Source organism: Larus michahellis, chromosome 10 (assembly GCF_964199755.1).
Source record: "Larus michahellis chromosome 10, bLarMic1.1, whole genome shotgun sequence".
Classification (NCBI taxonomy): Eukaryota; Metazoa; Chordata; class Aves; order Charadriiformes; family Laridae; genus Larus; species Larus michahellis.
Window position 1 is genome coordinate 13,731,058 of NC_133905.1, and position 23,682 is coordinate 13,754,739.

Below are 23,682 nucleotides of genomic sequence, written 5' to 3' on the forward strand. Positions count from 1 at the left end.
TCAAAGCAGTTCGTGGCTCATAATTTGCATTGCGGTAGCAAGTAAGAGAATCTCCATGAGGGATCCTGAGAAGGGTCCCAGTGTAGGACAGCAGCTGGGCAGAGCGGTGGCCGGGAGGGCTGGCCACCAGCAGGGCTGGTACCTGTGTGCACTCTCCTCCGGTTGCTCTCCTCTCCCTGCTCAAGATACTAATTTTTTGGACGAGAAAGGAGAGGGTGGACTAGTTGTGTGAAAGGCTGGCAGAACAGGCGGATGAAGGAGGGAGGCAGCTTTGAAAGAGTGAGAACAATTAATGGCAAATCTGAGACTAATGCCGGAGGGGGGGGGGAATAATGCCCCGAGCTGTGATTTGGGACTCTCGGGTTCCTCGTTAGTGGGACAGGGACTGGTCAGGATGGGAGAAAAGCGGGGAGCGGGAAGAAATCGGGCTCCCCTGCAGCGGGGGGGCTGCTCCGCGGGTGCGAAAGGGTCCTGTGCCTGCCGGGGAGAGCCATACCTTGGCCAAAAAGAGAGCGAAAAAGGAGTGGGTAGGGGAAAATTCGGGGTGAGCTGCTGTAGAACACCCCCTGGGAGGGCAGCGAGCGTTGTACCGGGGGGGGGGGGGAAGATATGCTGCGCTACAAGCCGGTCGCTCCCGCTGCGCGCAGGCACCGCGGCCGCGCTGCGGGGCGGGAGAAGGGTTAAGGGCGGCCGGGGCTGCCGCGGCTCCACCGCCCGCCCCCCGCGCACACGGCGCAGGTTTGGGAGGTGGGGTTTGCGCGGCGCTCGCCCGGCGCTCCCCCGGCCGCCGCCGCTCAATGCTGCGGCCGTGGGCTGCTGCGGGAGCCGCGCACCTCGGGGCTGCCGCGCAGGGCGAGCAGGCAGCGCCCGCGGAGCCCAGCATGCCCCCCCGCCCCGCCCAGGTAAGCGCCTTGCACCGGGAGGAGGAGGAGGAGAAGGAGGAGGGAGACAGGTTTGAAAAGAAAAAAAAAATAATAAAAATGGGAATAAATAAGGAAAGCGGTTGCGGCGAGGGGGAAGGAGCGCGGAGCGGGACGGAGCGGAGCGGCGCGCAGCGGGTGCCGGGGAGCGCGGGGTGCCCGCGGGCGGGCGGCTGCCCGCGCAGGGGGATGCGGAGCCCGGGGGTGCGGTGCCCGCTGCCGCCGGGGGGTCCCCGCCATGCCCGCGGGATGCGGAGCGCAGCGCGGCTCCCCCGCGGCGTGCCGGACCGTGCTCCCCCCGGCCCGGGGCGGCGTGTCGGGGTCGGGCAGAGCTGGCCCGGGGCGGGGCGGGGACCGGCGCGGTGCCCCGGGCCCGGGGCTGTGCGTGTCCCTGCCGGCGGAGGGCTGCTCCTTCCCCAGCCGGCAGAAATGCATGCATAACTTTTTGCTTCATCCAGCCGCTCTTCCTTGCTCGAGTTTCAGCTTCTTTTGCTTTCCCCAGGCTGATGTTGCTTCCGTGTCGTGAGCAACATAATGCAGCATGTTGTTTTATTTATCCCAGACAGGAATGACTTGCTCTCTAAACTACAAATTAAACGATGCTGCTTGCATAACAAGTGGAAATAGTTTGTATCTTACATAGTAATTATCCATCACGTCTTAGACTAAGCGAAAGCGGGTTTGTTTTTTGGTTGTTTTTTTTTTGCAAGGAGGGTCCAATAAAACAGTCTCATGTCTTGCAGCAACGTATTCATTTTCTTGTGCTGGATTAATGTGGGCAAAGGATTAAGAGCCAGCGCGTTGATGAGGCACCCTGAGGGTGCAGGGAAGAAGGGGAACATTTGGCTACGGGGAGAAGTCAGTTTTTGTGTTTGTGCTTGCACATCCTCCTGTTTACATGGCTCAGTTCAGGACCTGCATCCCAGCAGATAAATCACTTGGATGAGAGCGGAGACTGGTGTAAGCCTCCTATTCAAATGGCCACACCGCTCCTAAGATCCTTCCTGACACGGCGCCTGCCGCGTCCCTGCCAGCGCGGCCGGCCGCCGTGGGGCCGGGGATGCTGGGGATGCCGTGGCCCGTCCCAGCGGCATCGCGGTGGTCGGAGCCCCTTCCCTCGTTTCTCCTGCTCCCTGCCACCAACTGAAGCCCAGGTGTGCGTGCGATGCTCCAGCCAGGGCTCCCCAGGCTGCTGTGGTGGGGCACGATGGCCGGTGCCGAGTATGGGAGGCAGGGTGATGGGGCCCTGTGCTTGGGGCCAGCCTGGTGGACCCTCCAGAAGCCTTTTTCTGCAGCTTTTCTGGTCAGGACACTTAATTTTCTTCTTTTCTGGACCTGAGGAGTTTGCATTTTTACCCTGCATTTGTAAGTCCCTGAAAACTGCTTAAATGGCTCTTGAATAATCCTTCAAAGTCACCTCCCCTCTTTAATCTCGTACCAAAAGGACTTACTTTACATGGCTAATCCCTCTTTTACTTGCTGTACAGCCTCATTTAGGGGTGTGCACACTGCTAATTTTCCCAAAGCAGCCTGCTTTAGACAATGGCTTCTGCTGGCGTGCAGCAACCTCTCCCTCCTGTGCTGAACTCTGGGCAGAGCTAAATATATCTGACAAGATTTTGCCAGATTTCGGGAGGTGTTTCATCAGATCCCGTCAAGTGAACTAACCCTCCTGCAGGAAGGCACACCAAAAGCTTTGTTTTGTGTGTATTTGTAAATAGTATTTATTCTGAGGTCTCCTGCCCCATGCGTTAGCCAGCCCGGAAGCAGAGCTTGGGTGGTGAGGGCTGGAGTAAGGCAGGGTGTGCCTGCAGGTAGTTGGAGTTGAACAATCCTGGCAAAACTCTGGCAACTTGGAAATTTTCCTGTCCTTATCTTCTGCTGTGAAGCTGGGCTCTCTTCTAACCCATCCAGCGCTCCCAGAATTTTTAGCCTGTGCTGCTCAACATGATGACAAAATAGATGTTTTGAATGTGAACGACAGCAGAAGAAAAAGTTACCTTTGCAGGAAGCCTCGCTTCTCCCTTAGCATGTGAATAGTAAACACGATGAACTGACGTTGCCTTCAAACCCTAACTTTACATGCCTTAACAGTGATGTCTGGAGCTCCTTAGCCCCTCGCCTGAGGTAACCATGGATGTCCGATGAGGGACAAGTGTGCCTTCGGTGTGTTGTGGGTGGTGGGAGGGGACTAGTGGCTGCGTGTCCTCTTCTCTGGGCCATGGGGACACCTTTGGCTGTGGTGTGGCACAAGCCCTCTTGGATGGGTGGTCTCTGAGATTGCAGCCATCCTCTTCTGGGGCAGCCCTAGTTGTATTTCCAGTGTTAATCCTTCTATTGCTTGTTTCCCAAGTGCTGGTTTTTAAACCATCAGCTGAGGAGGGTTTGTTCTAGAGGGGAAAATAGCAGCCCTGCAAGACAGCAAGCAACTGGTGAGAGAGCCCACCTTGGTTCCCAGACTTGCTCCTCCTCATGCATGAAAGTGTTTCTTGTTGATGTCCAGGTCTTTATGTTTATTTGGGTTAACATTTCTTTCATTTAAAATACACTCCTGTGTTACCCCATCAGGGACAGCTGAGAAAACAGGTGTGGTAGTTAAGCTCTTGTACAATTTCTACCACAGAATCAAAACTTCATAATAATTTTGTAGATATTCTGGTGCCACGTAACTTATTTCCCTTACTTTGGGGAGTTGGCTTTGTCTGGCATTTCTGTGTAGTTAGCATGATTAAATAAAAAATAAAAATCAGAGGTAAAGAGAAGGCAGAGCTGAAGGAAGGACATTAACCACAAGATAGTTGGATCATTGCCTTTTTATCTTTTCTTGTGGTTTTCCTGAATTTTATTGGGGTGAAGCGTGATGGAGGTATCGGCTGCCCGCGGCACGTCCCCATCGGGGGCACAGCCCCGGCATCGTGCAGGCAGCTCCCGGGCTGCGGGCGATGCGGGAGAAGATGTTATTGCTTAAAAATACTCTGCTGCGTTTGAAAGTTCATAAATCATCACAGGTCTATTTTTAGCCGTGTGAGATTAGAGCCAGTCTGGGTTTTCTTCCCACACCTCCCATCTGTGGCCTAAAATGACCCGATAACGTCTCCGTAAAAGCTGTTTAGGAACTCCTTTGGATTTGGCTGGTGCCCTGTTGTTCAGCCCCATTGTCACACCGAGGACGGGGCTCAGTTTGAAGAGGGTTTGGTGCAACAGTTGGGAATTTTTGCTTCAAATGCAGAACCTGCCCCCCCTGACAGGGAAGGTAATCACAAACACAGAAAAGTAACATGAATCACACGAAATACACAAATGTCAGCTCCGAAACTCTAATCTAGGCGTGCTGCCAAGATTTAAACTTGCACACATCTTTACTGTTATCTGCTGCAGTGGTTACTCAAATATAAATATGAATATCATGACAGTAGTGATTCATTCTTTTTATTATTAGCAAAGCAAATATATAATGATGACATCCAACTGATTTACTGTTTCATGCGAGTACGCAGTTGTTCTGTCCCCTACCATCATCCAGCAAAAAAAGGCGATATTAAAACAAAAACTCTTGTGTCAAATCTGCTTGCAGCCTTAGCATAAATAAGGTTCACATTTCATTATGAACCAAGACGACAGTATTTCCTACACTAAAAAGTGGTTTCCAGTACTGTGTGTGTTGTACTTGGGAAATAACTTCATTCTTTGCTTTTCCCTAGATACAAGCAGTCATTTTTTATCTTAATCTGCAGGATAAAAAAAATCTGTTTCAGCCTGACACCAAGAAAAGGAAAGATTTGCGCAGGTTTTTTTAATTGCTGGGTTAAATCACGGAAAGTCAAACCCTCAGGACCAAAAGGGTCAAAGTATTTTGAAAACAACTAATCTAGTGACTTTGTCATATGCATGATTCAAATTTAGGCAGCTAGAGCATAAGGAGCAAGTTTTGACTCTTCAATGTAAATTGGGATTTTTGCTGAGGTACCCAATTGCAGCGTAGATGTATCAGCATGTGGACTTCAGTAAGGTAAGTGATACACCTACTGCATTATTCCATGTGTTGGGGACTCAGGAAAGTAATCTACAACCATTACATACTTAAAATTGCCTTTACAGGGATTATTTTTTTTAATTGTGTTAAACAGCTCAAGGTTTCAAAAATGTGGCTCTATGAACATTTGTTTTTTCTATTAATCCTTCCATAAGGTCCAAGTTGATCAGCAGCTGATGTTCTGTTACTTTAAGGTTTGCTGGAGATGTCTCAGATATAGCCAAACATCTTTATTAATGAATGAAGGTTTTGATATATCCAGTACCAAGCTCTCCTAAGATGCATTATACGAAAGTTTAAAAGAAACGTACCACGACGGTACTTCACCACCTTTTCTCCTCTTCGTTTTCCCAGAGGCTTTGAGCCAGGTTTCAGTAAGACTCAGTAGACACAGTCATTATTAACCATCTCACCTGGGCTTTCCCCATTCTTGTTTGCTGAGCAAGATGTGGTTGAAAGACCAGCTGTTAGGCTTGGCTTTCTCCTGATTTTTTTAACCCAAGCAGGCGATACAACAGCACTCCCTTCCATGCTGGCTCATCTTCCTTTGCAGTCCTTGTTGACAAGTAGCATAGTCCAAAGGAGTCCTCCATCGGCATCCCTGCACCTCCTGCAGTCTTTCTCAGGAGTAGTTTAATTTCTGACCTGGTCACCACTTGCATCTCCTGGGATCTCCTGAACTAACGTACTTCTGAGGTCTGCTGGGGGGACTCTGCACCCAGCCAAGGGGACGTGGCCAGAGCTGCTGAGACTTGGTGCCATCAAGGGTTGTGTAAGAGATGGTGAGACCTTGGACCAAAGATGTTTTTATTGGAAGAGTTTCCAACAGCTGTTGGCACTTGGTAAACTGTTCAGGAGACAAGTTGGTCCTGAGCTGCTTCTAACTCCAGATTGATTTACTCTTCTACAAATTGTATCAGTATAAGATATTTGTCGGCCTCAGACAAAGTCTGTGTTTTATGATTTATTTATATAAGTGCTTAGCCATTGAAGAGATGTGGTATTTAAACCCAATCTACATAAGGTTTAGCAGGTCATTTTAGTCAAGTCGAAGACTAAGAAAGGGAACAATTAGCAAACTTGGTGTTTGTAATGGAAAAAGCCATATTACAAATGGTAATTTAATCTGAATAGTACTGAATAGCAATGACCTACCAGTGGTTTTTTTAACCTAACTGTAAGCGCGTGGTTTATTAAACTCTTCTTATGCAGATAACAGGGTATTATTTGGGAAGACTTACAAAACAAGATCATACTCAAGCAATTAAACGCATTTCCATCTCTATGCTTCCAGTAATAGGAGTGTGAACGCCCAGATAGCCATCTGTGAAAGTCCTCAGGATTGCTGGGGGTATTCAGTGCAGGCTGCTTTCCCCCTTCTCTGGCTGTGTGTTGATGGTTCCAATCTCCCATTTTTGCATCTTATTAGTTATTGCTATAAAACCCTGAGCAGAGGTCTTTCTCCGGTTTGATCCATAGCCATGGTTTGTGTGGTCTCCCCCTTCCTGGGCTCTGTTAATGAGCGATCTGTAGAAAACCTGAATTCTGCTCAAACCCCTCTGCTGGGTTTAGTCCCTCCTTCCTTCGTGCCCATCTTCTGACTGAGCCAGGGTCTGTTCTCCTGTGCCTTCAGGTGGTCACAACCCACTCACCACCTGTGAGCTGATGGCTCACCTTTGGGGTTGGAGAAAGCCCACAAGCTGCCCAGGTTGCTGTCAGGCAGGTGTCCCTTCCTTGGACTGATAGTATTGGGCTCATGTCTGAGCCAGATTCTGCTGTTAGCTGTAGGTGTGGACTAGGTTTAAGTCAATAATTTTCTCACAGGGCGGTGTTATATATTAGCAAAGAACACGCGTTGGTGAGTCAACGGCAAAATAGACATCCCTGCTGACTGCCACAGTGCTGAGCTGCTGTCAGGGGGGTCTTAGACCCCCCACGGAAGCCGTGGTTTCTGACACCATCGAGTGTGAGAACTGTTTGCTGGGTTGATAACGCTGGATCTTCTCCCCTTGGACCTTTAGTGGGACTCCCATATTTTATACGTGTGAGGAACCTGTAGCTGGTGGGCTAAATTTGGTGCATAAATTAACTTCCTGTGATTTTTCTTTTTCCATGGTATTATTTGCTAACACTGTACTTCGTGTTAATGGTGTGACCCGTGAGAGGTGTTTGAAAGGCATGTTCAGTGCTGAGCAGAGGAGGGTTCTTCACCTCCCACACAGGGCACTGAATAGCTTTCATTAAATAAGATTTTTACTCTTTTTTTATCACTACTACCCCGCTCTTGTGAAATGGAGGCAAAAGCTCTGTATCTTCTTGTCATGAACAAATGGATGAATCTTCTTGGTCTTTGTCTCTCAGTCTTTTGAAAAAAAAAAAAAAAAAGCTCCTGAACAGCACTGAACTCCTAGCTTTTTTAAAAGAGTTACTTAGCATAAGAGCAGAACATTTGCCTAAGAGGGTTTTAGTCCAAGAATGACTTTTCATATTTAATTGATCTGTATTGTTCAATTAGGGAGCTGTATAATGCCCTCTGTTGTGCATGTATAGCTGGAAGTAGAAATGAATGAAATATGAAGTACAGCGGAAGAGTAATTTCAGACAAAATCAGCTCTTAGCAATGTACAAAACAGGATTTCAATCCAGGCCCTGATATGCATGAGTAAATATGAATTGTGTAAATACATCAGATCGTTAACTTCGACATGCAAATTATTTTGAATTATAATATTTGTTCTTATTCTGGCCAAAATTCCGTAACCTTTTTGTTCCAAATCATATTTATAAACATTTCCAACTCTTGAATAAATATTTAAACGTATTTCCATGTGTTACGCTTTTCTGGAAAACAGCTTATTTGGGCTTCAAACCCCCCCCATGGTTTCCCAAATACAGGATGCTGAGCATCGGGGAGCACAGCGGAGAGCTCAGCAGCGTGACACGCGCGGGCACGAGTGACACCGGTCCCACAGGGTGGCAGCACTCGACCCGCATCACCTGCACATCACATCACCCGCACAGCTCCAGCTGCGGCCGGAGCAGCTTCAGCCCCAGCTTGTGACGGAGCATCCCGTGCTGCATCCCTCCCCGCATCCCGTCCCGTGTCCTTCCCGCTCTGGAGCGTTGGGCAGCCCCATGGCTTTGGGAGCGCATCCCTCCGTGCCGGACCGGGAGAGAGCCGGTACCAGTTTGCAGGATTTTAGGTGAATATTGAATTTTATGCCTATAAACCTAATCACAATTTTTATGGTATAATTTTCTCAAAATTCCAAACTCTGAGGAATGCATTAAAAAAATGCATGATTTTTCTCCTTGACACATTTCTTTCATCAGTGTCGTGATTCTCTTTTGACCCACAAGGCCACGCTGCTGCTCAGTTTACCCCTCGTCTTTCCCCACTGCTTTTACACCCGCCATTACACATCTTCCCTTGCGCAGCCTGATGCAGCAGGTCCCCTTATGTTTTGGCTGACAGGTAAGGCACTTTTGTGGCTTGCTCAGCATCGCCCTCTCTCTGCTCCTCCCCAGCTCCTTTGGTATCAACACAAGATGATCAAGAGTACAAGAGGACGGATCCAGCACAGTCAGACTTGCTGACAGAAAGCACTGTTTATTCATGAAGAATGATTTTAAACTCTGCAGAAATCGGTGCCCACGAGCAGCGAGTGCAGAGAAATCGTCCTGAAAGGGGCATGGGGACAAGGGATAATTTGTCTGTGTGCAGTTCTCCTGCTTGATGACTGGCAGGAAGGCTTTGTGGGGATGTACACGTGTCTGTTAAGGATCGCTCAGCATTTGTCTGGTCCAGAAATCCACGTGGCACATCTGTTGGCTGCTTTGCCAGCTCCGTTTTCCATGGGCATCGAGCAGGCGTCTCCGGGCGGGCAGGGATAAGGTCTGTGGGCAGGAGGGATGGGACGGGACGGGCAGATGGAAGGCACTGAGCATCCTTTCCGCTTCGATCTCTGCTGCCACGGCGATATTTTCATATTGCTTGCCAACACCTCCTACCATGAATATTAAATGAACATATCGCACATTGTTTTATCAGGGAGGCAGAGATGGGAGAGGCAGATATGCAGCAATGCTGAGCGTAAGGCTGGGTCTCTCCTAGGGCGTTTGCGCTGGTTTGAGTCCAAAGCATTGCTTGGGTGAATTCAGTGTTTGATGGGTCTCTTCTAATTGCAGATGTAGGGGAAAAAACACTGGTCAGATACATCTGAGAATGAAAAGCGCCGAACATGGATTGACTCAATATTTTCTCTAGTCAAGTGGAAAAAAGGAAGCCTAGTATGAGAAAGCTGGAAAGGTCAAACTAATTTGTACTTGTGTGATAATGGGTAATACCTCTATTGTTTATGAAGCTTGCAAAAATCTTTCCAGTGTTAACCACTATGATATATCTGATGGTGATTTTGAGAAATTAACAATGAAGTAGCAATTGTTCCGCCCTCTTCACGCCTTAATCTGTTTTGCTTTAGGATTCCTTTGAAAAGTTCTGTATTCTTCGCAAATGAGTTGAGAAGAAACGTATTCAGTTCTCTTGACTTCCATATGCTGTGGCTGAAGGAAGGAGATTGTTTTAAACAAAAAAGATTAACAGTGAGGTTGATACAAGTAAGACTGAAAACCTGCCCGTGTCTTGCTGCTTAAGCATTCTGACTGTGTTCCCCTGTTTATTTTGCTGCAGTCTTTTCTGTTTATTTACTAGGGTAAGTGGAAATTTTATATGCATGTACAGCTACTGCTATTAAAATAGGAATAACTGGTGAGCTCCTAATGCCCCGGACTGCCTTCTGCTGCCACAGTTATTCAGGCAGATTTGCAGCTTCTTTTAGTAGCCACTGGAAGTTGTGTGAATTTTCCTGGGATTCTGGTTTCCTGGGAGCAGCAATGCTACCAAACTGCATAATTTTCCATGAAACAGTAGAGAACTATATCAGGAGTCCCTCCTGCCTCGTGTACGGCAAAAAGTGTAGGCTCCAGAGGAATTCATTTGCTAGGCTTATCGCTGAGACATTTAATATCTAGAATGATTTAGTATATCAAATTCTAGAGTTTTGGGCTGAATGTAGCTGCATTCGTCATTGTTGCAGAACCTTGACAGTGAACAAAAGGTGCTGCAGGGAACCATAACTCACGCAGCAAATTAATGGGTTCCCGGCTTCGCTTGCTCAGCTAAATGGAACCTGGGAACGGTGCGGGCTCACCGGCCGAGGGCTTTCTGCAACAAGTGTGAGGATTAGGAGTTTGCATGTCCTTCGTCCCTGGAGCAGATATTAAAAGCGTAACTCTGCTGACAACTGGCATTTTTCACTCCTGAAGTTACTTCACTATGAATCATAGAATGATAGAATCATAGTTTGGGTTGGAAGGGACCTTTAAAGGCCATCTAGTCCACCCTCCCCTGCAATGAGCAGGGACATCTTCAACTAGATCAGATTGCTCGAATGATTTGAAAGGGGGGAAAAAATCCCCCAGCTTGTTAGCTGTTACAGGAGTATGATGCAATTGTTTTAACAGAAATTTATTTTTAGTGTGTATTCATAGGAAAAAAAAGGATTTGATTGAGGAGGTTTCATCTACTCTAAATTTTATCATGTCACACTGCAACAGAGAACTTAAGGCCATGAGCACAGTATGTCCGGTAACACTCGCAGGCCACATACCATCACTGATAGTTTTTGCTGCTGGAAAGGTATGTGCACTGCGAGGAGGTATTTGATCACCTTCAAATGAAGGGTTCTCCCAGTCTGGTCTAGGCTGACAGAGAGCTTTGTCCATAGGCTGCTCATAATCCCATGCAGGCTGTCTTAAACCAGAAATCTCTCCAGGATCCTCAGCAATAGTTTTGTTTTAGACTACTGGCCATAGGAGGGCTGCAGCCCCATCTCTTCCTGGCCCTCATTTTGCTCCTACCCCTTTTTTTCCAATTTTGCCATCCTCACCAGGAGATGAACCCAATTCCTGAAAAGGCTCCTATCCTCTTCTAGATGCCAAATTACTGGATGTGCTGAAAGGCAGGGAATAGCTGAGAAATACGGGCTGATGATGCTCTGCACCAGCGGTTTAGTTGGTGGTGTGTTTTTTAGGCAGGGTGGGGTCAGCCTGTTCGCAATGATCGGCAGCTCCTGAAACCTGGATGTGGGCTGGAGTTGTTGAGCACTTCATCGTGGAGAGCTGACTGTACGTTTGGTTGAGGGCTCGATCACCTCCAAGGCCTTAGAAGTTAAATACGCAGCAATGCCTGAGAAAGCAAATGGATGGAGGAGGGTGAAACTGCAGCTGAGTTGCACCAAGAGGGCTTCAGAAAATGTGCAGAATTGGGTAGCTGCTAGATACTGCCACTGTGTGGTTTTGGCCACGTCAGGGAGTTTAGTGAGCTCTGAACTTGTACTTCTGAAGTTGAGGAAGACTCTGCCTTGTTTGGGAGGTTAGTCATCTATCCAGAGTCCTTGCAGTCTACTGAGCAGTTCAGTACACCCACATTTACTCCGTGGGGGGAAAAAACACTGGAAACCAGGTCACTTGTTCTCACCACAAGTTTACATATGAGCTGGAGATGCCCTTCTCCAGAAAAAACAAAACATCTTGACTAATGCAGTCTTTTCAAAAAGCAAAGTGCACTCTAGAAGATAACACGTTTGAAACTCTCTGATTTAAGGCCCTGAAATTGTTGTCTCCCAATGTGTTCTGAGTATGTTGGATCATGTCATGTGTGCATCATGGATCAAGTGGGTTTGGTTGCTGCTCCTCTGCTACCTTCAGTTTGGGGTGGGTTGGTTTGTTGGTGAGGGGCATAGGGTTTGGGGTTTTTTTGGTTTCGCTTCAATCTTGATTCCTTTGAAGAGCAAGTTTCAAGGTCAGTCAATGTTTTTCCAGTGTGTAAGTATAAAGTCCAACTGTACCGCATGATTGTACTGTCTCATCTGCTTTTCTGCTTCAATCTTCTGGACCACTGAAGTTAGAAACTTGACAGCATGTGGCAAAAGATGCCAGTAATAGCTCGGTAATACCTTCTTCTGGTTTGTTCAATCCCATGTAAGTGGGAGCTTGCAGCGGAGCTGAATAGCGCACTGTTGGCCAACCTTGGGTGGTATGAATAGAGTCCTTACAGTAGATCAAGTGATAGATCGCAGCTCCTCTGCAAAGATTATATGGAGGAGCCCACTCTGCAATAGCTAGCATAAATGGGCAGAAGTGCAATGTTTGTATTGCTCTTTATTTAATTACTGTAGAATGGCTTCTCTGTATACACTTGCCTGCACAGCTGTGCCTCTGAGGCTCTGCCTCCTCCTGAGCGGGGCCGAAGGAGATGGAAGGTGCTTAAAGAAACCGGGACAGCTGTAGGCTTTGTCACCTCTTTGCTTTGGGAGAGGAAGGGCATGGGAGTTAGAGAGGAGGTCAGAAAAGGGCGAAGAGCATGGGACGTGGCAAGAAAACTTCAAAAGGCCGGGGAAAAAAAAAATCTTCCCTTTGATTCTTCCCTTCTCCTCAACTCAGACTCTTCTGCCAGTTACTGCTTTGGTGGCTCATGCATTGTCACCAATGCAATATCGCAGTAAGAACGATGTCCCATAGAAGACTGAGATATGGGTGCTTCTCGTCTGCCAGCACAACCTAAGGAAGACTTGCCAGAAAACCCATTTGTGGTGGGTCTGCTACCAAACAGCCTCTGTTGCTTCAGAAGAGGAGGGACTGACAGTGGTTAGCTGGACCGTCCTGTTCCTCCATCACCAGGGACCTTCCTCCTGGCTGCCGAGGTGGTGCAGAGGGAGGAGGTCGTCCCTCCAGCCTGAAGAAGACATCTAGCGCAGGTATTTCTGTTTTGGTCCAGGAGGAAGATCCTTCATATCCTCTTTTAAAAGCATTTAACCTGTCACTGGAGTGGTCTCCAAACCCAGACCAGCCCCAGGACCAAATCAAAAACTCATCTGTGATGCTGCCGTCTTTTTCCTTTATTTTAACAAGTCAGGAAATTCGGAGATGTGGTGTAGCAGCCAATGCTTCCAATCATTCCCAGTGCATCCAGAGACAGCAAGGCTACCTCTGACAGCCTGCCTGCTATCAGCACGTACTGTATCTCAGAACCATTTTATTATTACGATTATTATTGTATTTTAGAACCGTTACCTAAAATATGGAATCACTGCCCCTAGAAAAGTGGATTATCCTTTCCTAGATAGCTAATTTTATTTCACTCAAGAAAATTTGATTCATAGTTCTGAAACATTGCCACTAAACAGCTTTCTAAGCAGAGTTGCAGTGCAAGAGCAAATTAGATTCGTGTAGGGAGAAGGGAAATATTGTTGTTGCAAGCGTCCAAAGGGGTTGAAATGAAAATAATCTTATAGATCAAACTTAAATTGAGTTCGGATATTACGGCGATAACACAGTTCTACACCTGGAAAATCCCATCTGTCAAAAATAAACTTCAGGGTCACGTTTTGAAATGGCACTTCTAGTTCTGGATCATCTGGCAGCCCTGGGATGTCAGCCCCGTGCTTGCAAAGTACTCCGGGCTGCGTCATTCTGCTCAATAAAATAAAAAAATAATAACAAAAAGAGAAGGTGCGGGGGATGCTCTTCAAGGATTTATGAAATCTTTCACAAATTGCACCAGTCTGAAATGGCAGATACTGTCTGTCTCAGTGACTTTTGAATAAGACTCCGAAAATTTCGGCCAGACTATATCAAAACCCAACGTCTCCAGGAGAAAATACCGTGTGAAGTTCTTCAGTTTGAAGTAGGAGCAGTTTGAATCAAACGTGGGAACTTATTCGACCCTTATTACTGCAGTCTCTGAATGGACTTAACATTTCAGGTCTTTAATTATCCTTGCAGAATTCTCCTGAGCTGGTTGTGTGCAATTTTATTGGGGATGAAGAACTGAGACGCACACGCTGAGGTGGTCAGAGATATTTAGGCACTTCTGTTTCTAGTAAGCTCTACCCAAATTCTTTGAATTTTAGGGTACTGACCTATTAAAAATAATGAGTTTATGGCAGAGGAGGAATTTTAACACTAGACTGCTTTTCATATACCCCATGGATTGCATCAGAACTCTGTCTGGTGCTTAAAATGTATTTAATTATTTTTGCGTCTCTGTTTGTGCTTGGGATCAGTCCTTCCCAACTGCATGGGATTCAGGGTCTCTCTGAATCCTTGCTTTAAAACTACCAATACCTGGGACTGAAAGTGTATTTTTGAAAATGTAATCAAATATGATTTATCTGTCTAAAACATTACGAGTAAACCTAAGCATTAGCATAGAAATACTTTAAAGTGTCTATATGAACGTAATGTCATCCATTACTATTGTGTAAAACATAAAATATCATGCAATATTTAAATCCAGCTGCAGTGAAGCCTCCATAACTATACTGACAGTATCTAAATTTAGTAACTAATTAAATTCCGTGGAACAGAAGAATGCATTTTTCCATTGCAATCCCCTTCTTGTAAGGACAAAGATTGTGTGTGTTATCGATACTTCTATTTTTATATAATGTAGTATATTTTTATGTATATATTTACTATATACCTGTGTTTTCTGCATTTTTACACCCATATTTTAGCATCTCTGGTGAAGAGGACCCTGGGTGATGCAGGCTGAATGCCAGCCGATGCTGAGGTCCAGCTGCCCTCAGGTCTGGCCTGTGGCCACGATGTCGGGGGGGGACTGTCACCCTTCCCTCGTCACTCGTTAGTCTATGTCTGGACCCCGCCGTGAGATGGTTGATGATGGAGGTGGTTGAGCATGGGGGGGCAATGGGGTGGCAGGGACCATGCCCTGAGCAACTGGATCTGGGTTCATCCTGACTCTCTGCTCAGAGCATCCTTTGTCTATGACCAGAACGACTCTTTTTGCTGAAAAAGCCAATTCATGCATTTTCTTTCCCAGCCGCTTCACTGACCGAGCCTCTGGCTGTGGAAGGCTCTGGCTTTAAGACTGTGATGAAATTAAGCGTGTACCCAAGCCCGTACAGGATCAGGGCCAAACACTTTAAATAATTGATGGACTGCTTTATTTCTTTAGCCTTTCTAAAGTAAACTGAGTTTCAGATGAACATGAGCTGACTTAGATGTTTAGTTGGGGGAAAAAAAAAAAAAAAAGCCTTTTGAATTGCACTGATTTCCCACAGGATTAACTTGGGACCAGAAAAAATAACTTCTTCAGCTTCATCCTTCTTTCCCTCTCTCCAACCAAACACCATTTTTTTTTTTTTCTGTTCAGACTTTTTGGATTCTTTTGTAGGAAAACAAGAACCCTCTTAAATTAAACATGCAATCTGAAAAGAGGAGGGGAGGAAAGTTACATTAGCATTTGTGAACTAAAGTTGGCCAACTGTCCCAAGGGTATTCTGATTTTGCAGAGTATATGTCTGTGTAATTTTTGTAAATGTTCATAAATTAATAATACAACTAGAATAGATGCATTTCCCATAACACCTGCCAGCGTGTAAGAGACAATGCAAAAGTAGAAGAATTGAAAGTTACTGACCCAGATACTGTGTAAGTTGAGAAGAAAAGGCGAATGGAGGCCAAAAAAGTAAATAGCAGAAGGAGAAGCAGGTAATGAGCATCCATGTTTTGATTGCTAAATGGTACTGTGGTCTTGTAGACGAGTTTGTCGGAAGGATGTCATTTGTACAGGCAGGATATGGAAGAAAGTAGAATTAGTTTGTTGAAAAACAAGCAGGAAATGTGTGTCCATTTTGGATGGCTCCTCATATTCCACTTTTGCAAATGGCTAAGTATATTAGCTGAAAATGGAAGTGTGGCAGAAATAACAAAGTTATGCTGGGCTTCAGGGGGAGGCGGCTGTGTTAGAAAAAGGCGCGTAGTAGTCCAGAGAAACGTTGCTTTTTGGAAACTTTCCTTTGAGCAATTTCTTTCTCCAGTGGAAAATGTCAATGAAATGAGACACTCCTGAGAATTAATTTATAAGACTGTTTATTTTTACTAATGATAAAACATACCAAATTATTAAAAATTATACAAGCTGCACTGGACAAAGTGGTTCATAGCAGAAAATATGCTTTGATGCAAAATGCTTTTTTTTTTTCCCTCTCTCTTTTTTTATAATCCTTTTACTCTTTGGGTCTCATTACTTGTCTAAAGACTTTCTTAGCCTTTTCTGAATCTGAACATGTTTGGAAATCATCAAACGGCCTTTGAGGTGACTGTGATGGCATTAGGAAGGGAGTAAAGCGATGGTGTGTCGGTTGTACGAGTGGGCTGGACTTCTCATCTGAGAGGGCATTTCCAGCCCTCGAATGTGATGGCATGTTGTTGGCACAGACACCCGTTATCGTTGGTCACAGTTAAGGTTCATAAAGCCTTAAATAGCTCGCACATGTTAGCAACTCTGCTAACAAATGTAAGAGCACTGAAAAGTTTTTCTTAAGACCAATATTTATAGCTGAAAATGAATTCCCGCTGTTGTCAACCCATTCATTATCCTCTTGATGAAGAAAAAGGAGATTCAGCCTTCTGCTGGGAAGGTGCCCCTGTCCGTTCATCTCCTTAGCCACTGTCACTCATCCCCTTCATTTCTGAACCTTATCATGTTGTATTCCAGATATTGGATTTGTTCCATCCATCAGCTGTCAGTAATTTGTCAGGGACCCTGGGCACTTCCAGATGTATTTTCTGTGCAGGCCCTGCCAGGAGAGAGGAATATTGTGCAGAGAGGGCTGGGCAAATCACAGGCTTGATCCGTTTTTGCTGTACTTCGTCTTCAGATTAGCCTTTTTCACCACTTTCCCCCAAAACAGAACCTGAGATTTTTGTAACGGGGCATTTCTGATTTATGAGGAGTTTGTGGGTTTATTTCTGTGGTTAGACAAGCACTCCTGTTTCAAACTGTTTTGACAAAACACGTAAGGGAAAATTCTGCCTTCCACTACACAAATAAAAAGGAGGGTAAAACTTTGCCCGTTGTGTTTCTTCAGCTGAACTTGATAATAATGCTTAGAGAGAGGTTTCCATGGTGAATGCAGAAAAACCAAATTTGAAAATGGTTTTCTTTTGTGTATTTGCTGCTATTGTTTTTAATGGTCACTGTTCTGCATGTTTAACAGTCATTATCCACACCTTCTAGCTTGTGAATACATTTACATATTTTAAATCAACATTAGCAGGGAAAAATCCATGATTTGCCCAGGGCTGCTTGTGATTTTTTATTTTTTAATGCTGCAATGCTCAGGATATCCTCCAGTGGGATCTGTCAGAAAGGTCTCTTTTAGCAGACAGCTTTGCTTATTTGATAACTTTGTGTATTGATTCCTTACATCACCTGCTTCTTACTCACTCAGGTTATATTTCATTTCTGTCCCTGCTTCTATTGTAAACGGACAAAATGAAAAGCTGGTAGCAGTTTCTTGCTTTATTCTTCCCCCCACCATTGAAGCCTCATGTAGTACATTCCTTGTCTGTTTACCAAGCACTTTTTCTCTGTATCTTTTTCTTGAATGGAAAGAATCTGCCTTGGAAGCAGGAAACTTATAATAGAGATCATTCAGAGCCATACCTGCAGCCTAACCAACGCGCTCAGGATGCAGACGGATTTCCAGCATCATTTTCTTGCCCTTGCGCGGCAGCTCTCGCTGCAGCCTGGTCCTGCACGTGTCCCACGAGTGTGACACAGGGACACTTGTGCATGGCCATGGCCGGGGAGCACTTCGCCCTGGTACCACAGTCATGCTCCCCAGGACTTCTTCATACCTAAAGCCCTGGTGATGGGCCTGCCAGTGTCCATCACTTCTCATCTTGGTGTCCTACTCGTGATTATTTTTATTCCCATAGGAGAGAAAATGTCACGGTGTCATCCCACGAGCCCGTGACTCCTCGGTGCCTTTCTCCAGGTCATTTCTCTGTCGGTCATGGGTGGCTGCAGCCTGGGGAGATCCCGCCTGCTCCTGCTCAGCTTCTTCTCGCTGGAATTGTGCCCAGTTGTGGCTTTTTGCATTGTTTCATTTTAGTCCTATGCTGAAATCCTGCTCTTGTTCCATCTCAAGTAATTAATTAGGCCAATTTCCATTTTAAATTTAACTTGAGCCTCACTAAAAATTTGCCAGCCCTGCCAAAGTGCTGACATGTGTTCTACCAGATATTTGTTACGAAAGTCTTTCAAAATAATTCCCAGATAAAAGTGAAGTACGGTGAACAAAATGCTCAAAATAATTGTAAGTGGCCCTGAATATTTAGTTGTGTTGATGAATAATGGAGAATGTGTTCTGCAGAAAAAAAAGAGGATGTAAGATTATTCTTAGTTTTCCTTAAACCCCTTTGCCAGGCTCTTGGTTTTTGGCCTTACTTGGGAGATACTCAGCATCTCGCCACCCACTGAAACCTGTAGGTAAGGCAATGCTGTATAATATGATTAAATACTTGAACTTCTGAGTGACCTCAAACCTTGTTGAGCTGGTGCCTTGAGGGCAATGTCACTCTCCTTGGCTGGCGCAGTTCGCTGAAGATAAATGTGAAGCTTTTATCCAGTATATATAGCAACTTGCTGTTGCTAAGTAAGAACAATTGTAAAAAATAAGCAAGTAAATTATATCTATTTACCACTTATACGTATAATCTCAAGGTGGGACCATCATCTGTGTGTTTGAGCGGACCATCATCTGTGTGTGCCACGGCAGCGCGGGATCGCTGCTGCTCTCGTTAGGGGCTGTCCCTTCTAATGACCGTCACTGTTGTCAGACAACATTTAAAACATTACCTTGTTAAATATTGCCTGTTTAATATACATTTCCGTGTGATTCGACAAATGGATTTCTTCAGTTTAATGCAGAAGAGAAGTTAAATGAGTCAGTAAATGTTAATGTGTCCATGTTCTTTCTAGATAACTAGTGGCCCTTGGGACAGTATCAATGAGTGGCATTTATATGATATTATGAATGTGTTAATTATGTGTAGACAAAATAATGAGTAAGCAAAGGTCAAGGACAAATGCAATTTTCCCAGAAATATGCATCAAAGAGATTCTAATATTTAGGTCATTACCATTATTGAATATTCAGTGTAATTTAAATTATGTGCATTTTTTTCATTGCTTATATTTTTAGTCCAGGAGATATTGAGCAACTTCAAGGGCTGTTTTGTAACAAACTTCAGCAAAACTTCCGCAGTAGCTGGACTGCATTTTCTCCATATCTTGGTTAACTGCCAGGTGGAATTTGGGATTGATTTCTTGTTTGAGATGTAACCTTGTGATGTTTTGGTTTGTTTGTTTGTTTGTTTTTTTCTAAATTTGAAATGAAGGAAATGAAAATGTGGCCATGCTGGCTATTAAACTGGTGAACCTTGAAACTCGATGCAAATCAAAACAAAATGCTCTTGGGACCATAAATACCCAACTTTGCCCTAGTTCATTGGGCTGTTCATTATCAATGCACTTTTAAAACGCGACGCTGTTAGCATGCTGGAGATTTCAGTCTTTGCTTTGTACTCGCAAGCCATAAGTATAAATAACCTCTTTGGCAGGGACCCTTCCGAAATCCAGTGGTTTCTGTGACATGAGGCAAGAGGAAAACCTAGCTGATCAATACGGCCATTAATTAGAAGGAGAGGTTCGGTCATGATTTTTACTTCTAAACTTTTACATATTGACATCTGGCAAAACAGTTAGGAAGTCGATAAGGATCTAAAAGTTCCTGTACTGTTAGGTTGCTCACTGAGCAATAGCAATTAAGCCTTCTCCGTCTCCCAAGGCCTCCTCTCACGGGTGTCTGGAAGCATCTCGCTACCAAACAAGATGCTGTTCATATATGAAATATTCATGTTATGACATCAAAACACGTTGCATATTATTTCAGTACGCGAGGCTGAAATTAGATTCACATTTTATTTTGCTCATAAATGCCTGTCAGGGTTACTAAATCAGTTTGTCTTTGCCGTCTTGAAATCGCGTCAGTTTGAATTTCCTTCATGCTGCATATTGTTTTGGGCAAAGACACATTACTTCTATATACGAGATGGAGCACCTCATATTCTTTAAATTAAGTTGAAAAAGCCCAACAATTAAGATTATTTTTAAAAATTTAAAAATTTGGGGGGGGCAGGGAAAGGCATCTTGGACCCCTTTTAAAGTGGTCACAGGAGACACCAAATGCTGATGCATCATGATCTTTGCTTCCCCCCTTGTGCGAGTAACGCGCACGTGGTGCGTTACATATTATTTAATGGTTGTAGGGTATATAACAAGGCATTCTGGAGTCTAGCGCTGATGAAAGTAGAGATAAGCCTTGAGCACCAGATCATACGAGTTCCTCGATACAGCTGAGGAAGGCTCCGCATGCGCAGCTGCCCTGCGAGTGTTGAGCGTAGGCTGTGGCTGCTTGGTCCATGGGGCATGGGCATCTGCATCCTTCAGACCGGGTCAGTGGGGCCGAGACTCAGGCTGTACCTGTCTGAGCTGTCTGGTACAGGGTGGCGTGGCACAAAACCTGACCAGCAGCAGCGCTGGGCTCCTACAGACCGTTCTCTGACACGGAAAAGCATCTGACAAGGCTGTGACCTGGTCCTTTAAATCAGCAGGCAGGGGAATTAATTCACTGTTAGCTTTTTTGGCACTGTAATATTGCATTCATGCATAAATAATCTCATCTTAGTTATCCTGTTGCTAAAAAAACCTCAGCTTCTGTCCCCAGTCTACCAGACATTTGCATTAGAAATATCCCGTCAGAGAAGCTACACATGCTTGAAAACATTTATTATTTCCTTCCCTGCCTCTCTCCTGTGTTCTTGCCGCCCAGCCTGCGCCTGCAGGCATCGCTCCCAGCTGCACCGCCGCCTGCTGCGGCTCCGGGCTCCGACGTTTTGCAAGACGCAGTTCTCAGAAGCCGCTTTCACTATGTGCATATATATATTTATTTTTAATTAAAACCAGCTTCTGAAACTTTAACCTTCCTCCTTTTCCCCTCTACTACTCCCCTAAGCGTACTGCTGAAGTTTTTAAGGCAAAAGTGCCACTGTCTTGTGGATTTACCTTGTTCTTTTAACATAATTCCTTTTAATTGCTACTGGTAGATTTTGCAGATTAAGGGTATATTGTTTGTTGATGTTGCTGTTTTCATTCATTGAATATAATCATAATGTAATTCATAAAATATAATAATATATAATAATATAATTCATTTAATTGAATATGATCCAGACAAGCATAGCATCTGGGGCACAAATCCTTCGGGTTACTCTCAGCAGTGACTGATGGGATCTCCAGCAGGTCTGGAGGGAGACGGAGAGGCTGGAGGACGTACAGGCCCAGCACAGCCCCTGCCAGGCGTTTGCTCCCAAATCCCAGGGGGATTTGTTGGGTCCTGCACCCCCTGCGTCTAACTCGGCTCTTGTAATTTGTCTCCTGCTCTCTACCCTGATACCTTTTCAAGATCCCTGAAGTGCCTGTGTGCCTCCTTGGCATGCTCCCAGGTGTTTTCAAGGACCTGCTTTTAAGATAAAATCACATCTGCAAAGCTCCAGCCTCGACAAAAGCTCCTCTTTTCGAAAAGCGAGGCTCTCGTGATGAGCTTCTGCATTTGCCATTAGGAGAGACTTTCCAAAAAGATTTTTTTTTTTTTTGAATGATTTCTTGATAGCCGGCAATCTCCTGAATCATTTCTTATACAGAAATTGTTCTTCAAGGTGTTTTGTTCCAGTAACAACTGCCACCAAGCTTGGTTTGTCACAGTTTCCAGCCTGTAACCTGGAAAGCAGTGGTGTCTATAGGTCTGGCCTGAGGGGCCGGCCTTTTATTTCTTGCTCTGAAATAGCGGGCAGGTCACCTCATTTCTCTGTGCCTCTGTATTTTCCTGCCTGGCTTTGTGCGGTTTTTTTTGTCTATTCCTTTGGGGTCCGATAGTCTTTGAGCTTGAACAATGTGGCTGATCCGAGCTCGGTTATAATCCAATGATAAATAGTTAATTTTGGAGGTTTAGGTTGACAGCAAGCCACCTTGGAGTGTCAGGCTGTGAGACTTTGGTTTCCTTCTATAATCAGATAAGGAACAGATATTTCCTGTAAATCCTCCCCTAGTGTTCAAGTCGTACCATTAGAGCATTAAGTCAGATACATGACACCCAATTTCAGAGTAATTCCTGAGGAAAAAGCACATTATATTTTTTTAATGGGCTTCCCAGGACTTATTTTGTTTCTTCCTGATGAATATGAATTCCAGCAAGTTCATCTGAATTCTGACCTTCAAGTACACAAAGGCTTGTTTTTACGGCAAGAATATAGTCTTTAAAATTATATACTGTCCACGCGAGTGTCTTCCTCTCATCTCTTAGAGTGCAAGAATAGAATTGTTATAATTGTTCCTAAAATTCATCTGTGTATGTATTATGAGCTACTTGCATCTTATAGAAATACTAGTCATGTCAACCTGACCGGCCTTTTCTTTCCAAATGGCTTTATTTGGATTGTGTGCTGCATACAATAAAGCCCCTTCTCTTCTCATTTTCTTCTGATTGCCAAGTAACGTCAAGCAGATCGGAGAAAACTTCTTGTAATGTACTGCGTGGCTATAACAGTCTTCCCCAAGCACCTTGGTTGAATAAATATCCATTGAATAACTAGAGAATACATTCATATTCTTTTTATTTTGATTTATGTTCTATCTTCCTATCTGTGCATCTTCAAGAGTAATTGCCAGTTTTCACCTCCTACAGAGAAAATATAATAGAGCTGAAGAATAAGTAAAATGTGCTCTGTTTCTCTCTCTCTCTCTCTCTCTCTCTCTCTTTTGTAAGGGAACTTTTATATTCTTACCCAGGCATACACTAATAATTTGCAAACTGAAAATCATAACCTCATTCTCAGCTGGACTCCCTGGAAAAAGCTACTTGGTTGCTTTCCGTGTTTCCTTTCCTCGCGACGCGTGCCAATGGGAGACCCGTACATATGGCCCGTTCCCCTTTATGAAATAAGTCAGTCTGGCTCCGATGTAGTTAAGGTATCCTGAATGAATAGGAAGGTTGGAGCCGGTACGTTCCCTATTATAGACATTGTATTCCCATGCTCTGCTGATCTGATAGCAGCCAGACTATACATCGTGCATTTTAATGATCCTGCCAGGACAGCGTCTCTCGGAGGATTCCCGCGCGGGCTCCCAGTGATGGGTGGCAAGTTCCTTTCTGTCATCTGATACGGGATGCTGTTAGGGGTGACTGCAGCGTGAAATATCGCTGTGTGTTGGTAAAATACCGCATTAGATTTGAAAACACTCTTGAAGCGCTGGCTGTCATTGCTCTGCAGGGACCTTTTCTTAATCTGAACAATAATAAGGTCAGTTGGGTGCAGCATGATTTTTCCATCAATTAGTTCAGTCACACTTCTAACAAGCCATATATAATCATGCATGTTTAACCTGCAGGTTACACGGCCTAGCTGGCTGTGTGACCTGCAGATCATAGAGCTGATAATTTCTTATTTTGTAAATAAAAAATTATAATAGAGATTTCCAGTTGGATTGTCCTGTCTCATGTGTTCGGGTTCCTACCTAGCTACTAACCAAACTGCAGAAGTAAAGCACTTGTAATCTGGACCACCGTGCCTTGGTCTTCTACTTGACCCCTCAAGGAAATGAAACCAGGAGCACGCTTCACTTATGAATGTTTCCTTTCCATATTAAGCAAAAAACAAGCTTCAGGTGACCTGATGTGCTGCTCACAACAGATTTCTTCTCAGCTTTCTCCTTTCCTGTGGTCATGAACGTTGGAA

The 23,682-nt window shown here is 44.9% G+C and overlaps 1 protein-coding gene across 3 annotated transcripts in view; it reads left to right on the forward strand.

Annotated features, from left to right (window-relative positions):
• The first annotated feature begins 217 nt into the window (after nt 1-217).
• The window catches only part of LOC141749207 (contactin-4), a 347,767-nt gene continuing 324,302 nt past the window's right edge, over nt 218-23,682 (forward strand). For 2 of the 3 annotated variants that reach the window (XM_074602290.1, XM_074602293.1), the window contains exon 1: nt 587-902. The gene's annotated coding sequence lies outside the window, so the exon portion shown is untranslated. Of the gene's footprint in view, nt 280-586; nt 903-23,682 lie in introns of those variants that run through there. The other variant, XM_074602291.1, reaches the window with a different exon arrangement.